We start from the raw sequence: 3777 nt of genomic DNA, 5'->3' as shown, positions 1-3777 counted from the left end.
AAGGCTTCGTGGTGGCCTCTATCTATATTTCCTGGGCCGCAGACTGAGCTGGTGACTGGCAGGATGACTAAGGAGGGAGAGCCCTTGTCACACAAGCCTGGGCACCTGGGTTTGATGTTTGCAATTCAGGGTAAATGTAGAGAACCTGCTCTCCAAAGCACACCCTCCTCTCTCATGCTCGCCCAAGCTTGCACACACACACACACACACACACACACACACACACACACACACACACACTACGTTTTAAAACTGAGCTGGAAGCTTTGTGGTTGTGAGATTTCCTGATCCATGCAAGGACCCTTTGGAATTTGCTAAAGAATTCCAGGTCACGCCATTGTGAACCAGGGTTTTCTGACATATCCAATTAATTTAATTATTGGCTTCAGGAAGTGAGGCAGGGGGGTGGTTTTGTTTGCTAGATAGAAAAAACACCCTGAGGTCTTCAGAGATGGGCTGGATTTGACAGTACACATCTGTAATCCCAGTGCCTGGGAAGTGGAGGCAGGAGCTTGGGGAGTTGAGAGTCACAGTCAGCTGTACGATGGGTCCCAGGCCAACTTCTTGAGACCTGGTCTCAAAGAACCAAAGAGGGGCCAGAGAGACGGCTCAGTGGGTGCAGTAGTTACTTTTCTATTGCTACGATGAAACTCCAAGACCAAGGCTACCTATGGAAGTGAGGGTCTGTTTTGGGCTTACGTTCCATCGTGGTTCGGCAGAGTGGCAGCTGGTAGACATGGAGGCTGGAGCAGCAGCCGAGAGCCCACATTTGGAAAGGAAAACAGGAAGGAGACAGAACGAAGTAGAATTGTGCAAGGCTTTTGGTACCTCGAAGGCCACCCCCAGTGACACACTTTCTCTAGCAAGGCCACACTCCCTAAGCCTGCAGTGCTACCCACTGAGGACCAAGAATTCACATACCGGAAACTTACTGGGGGGGAGGGGAGGTCCAACTCATTCAAATCACTGCAGAGAGAAAAGGTGCTTGCCACCAAGCCTGAGTACCCCAGGTCAAACCCTGGGACCCACATGGTAGAAGGAGAGAAATGACTCTTACAAACTGTCCTCAGACCCTCGACATGGATGCCATAACCTGTGCCCTCCCCATCTATAAAAATGAGACAGAGTTGTGGTGGGCATGACACACAGAAGATTGTTGGTTCAAAGCCAGTCTGAGTTACACAGATTGTTCAAGACCAGCTTGGGCTATGTCTGGTTAAAAAAAAAAAAAGGAAGACAGAATCAATCAAAAGCAAGAGAAATCTATTTTTATCATATGCACATGCATTTGAGTCACACAAAATAAAAGACCCTAAGAAGGGCCAGATGGGGCTGGAGAGATGGCCCAGTGTTTAAGAACACTGGATGCCCTTCCGGAGGCCCTAAGTTCAATTCCCAGCACTTCCAGGGAGTCTCACAACTGTGTCTCATCTTAGTCCGGTGGGATCCAGTGCTGTCTTTCTGGTGTGCACACAGGCAGAGAAAACACCAGATGAGCCAGATGAGCTTTCCGTGTTGTTGTGAAGCAAAGGCAGAAGCAGGTGTCTTGAAGTTGGGATGGCACAGGGGGAGTTAAAACACAGCTGTGAGAGAGGAAGGGGGAGGGAGGGGGAGGGGAGCAGAGGTTAAGAAGAGCAGTGGGTAGACAGGAGGGACCAGGTTCAAGTTTCTCCACGAGTCAGTTCTCATCTAGAGCCACTGCTTTTTCTCCCTCCCTCCTGCACCGGAATGAGTCATAGATGGTCATGAGCCACCATGCGGTTGCTGGGAATTGAACTCTGGAAGAGCAGCCAGGGCTCTTAACCTCTGAGCCACCTGTCCAGCCCCTCCCTCCGTCCGTGCGTCCATCCATCCCTCCCTCCCTCTCCTCCCCTCTCTCCCTCTTTCTTTCATTCCCTCTGTCCCTCCTCCCCTGTCTTCCTCTCTCCCTCTCTGAAACTTCTGTTCTTCTGTGACCCCTGGATGGTAAAATAAGCTTCACCTAGCCTTTCTCAGGGGTCTCTTGTTTTGTGTGTCTCTGACACACATGCATATAGTAAAAATGGGGTTTCTCCTGCTACTTATTTTGTGTGTGTGTGTGTGTGTGTGTGTGTGAGACTGTCATGGGGATTGGACCTAAGTCTTTGCACACACTAGGCAATTCTACTATCACTGGCTGTATTCATAGCCTTCTTTTTTTACTCTGAGACAGAGACTAGCCTTCAATTCTGTAGCCCAGGCTATGATCCTCCAGCTTCAGCCTCTAGAGTAGCTTGGATTCTAGACCTGTTCCAACAAATCTGGCCAGTCCTCTTCCTTCTTTCTTTGCTTATTATGAAAGGGTCTTCTTATGTAGTCGGACTGGCTTGGAACTTACCGTGTGACCCAAGCTGACCATGAACTCTTCCTGTCTGGGTCTCTGAATGCTTAGATTACAGGTGCAGGCAACCACACTGTGCTAAAACTAGATCCATCTCCAGAAAGATAAGTGGGCTTTAGAGGACACCTCTATTTGTCTCTGATAGTCCCAGATAGTCCCAGTCAGTGTGCCAGAACACCAGGCTGTAGGGCATGGTGCTCAGAGTTCAACACACACCATTACTTTGAACTAGCTTCCTGTACTGGGTCCTCATAGACCAGAATAAAATCAAAATGGAGTCACCCATGCTAATTCCATGTTGCCAGACTGAGTCTTAAGCTGTCATGTGACCTATGTGACTTCCCAGGAGACAAGGAGGGATGAACTAACCTCAGATAAGTCAGTGTCCGGGGCTGCCGCTATATTCCTCCCGCCCTTTTGTTTGTTTGTTTGTTTGTTTACTGCCCCAAATACCCACCAGAGACACAGGAAGACAATGGAGTGTCATTCAACTTCTACTAATTTATTTGTTTTCAATTTTCATCTATCTTACCTGGCTGGGTGTTTTGTTTGTATGTATGTCTGTGTGTCACATGCATGCCTGGTGCCCGAGGAGCCCTATTGCCCTTTCCAGCCTGGTCCTGCAGTCCTTCAGGCCCAAATGAACACATGGACACTGCATTAATTATAAAGCTGTTGGCTGATCTCATTGGCTAGCTCTGTCTTAATTATTAACCCATAACTACTAATCTATGTATTTCCACATGGCCTTATCTTAACAGAGAGCACATGGCGCTTCCTGTCTTCCTGATCTCTACATGTGTCTCCTCTAGATGCCTCTCTCCCCAGAATTCTCCTCCTCATCTCCTAGCCCCGCCTGTCTTCCTGCCTCTATTGGCCTGTCAGTGTTTTATTCACCAACCAATAAGAACATCCCCATCAGAGCCCAGTTGAGGACGTTGGGCCTTCTGGGACTGCAATAAAGAGAGGGTTGTGAGCCTCCACGTTGGGAATTGAAGCCCAGGTCCTCTGGAAGAGTAGTTGAGGCTCCTCTCTAGTCCCTTCGCCTTAACTCGCACGCAGATTTTGTATTCTGATGTTAACCGGTTACTTTCCTATCGTACCTCCGTTTCCATCTTACAAAGAAAGGGGTTTTGAGCAGGGCTTGGTGCTGCTATGCTCTTTGGGGGTGAGTTTGTGGTGGGAAGATCTCGTGTTAAGGCCTGCCTGGATTACACAGTGAGTTCAAGGTCAGGCCGAGTAAGTCGTGAGGACCTGTCTCGGGGTAAAAAGTAAAAGGAAGGAAGGCTGGGAATGTAGCTCTACGGTTGAGAGTTTGCTTAGCGTGTGCAAGAAGCTGGGCTCACTCCCCAGCAAAGCGGAAGCTCAAAGCCTGCTTGCTGGTACACGTAAACTGTTTGGTTGAATGAAATGCTGCA

The sequence above is a fragment of the Mesocricetus auratus genome, unplaced genomic scaffold, assembly GCF_017639785.1.
Source record: "Mesocricetus auratus isolate SY011 unplaced genomic scaffold, BCM_Maur_2.0 Super-Scaffold_100038, whole genome shotgun sequence".
Lineage (NCBI taxonomy): Eukaryota > Metazoa > Chordata > Mammalia > Rodentia > Cricetidae > Mesocricetus > Mesocricetus auratus.
The sequence above is the reverse complement of the archived record's forward strand: the minus strand, read 5'-3'. Positions refer to the sequence as shown.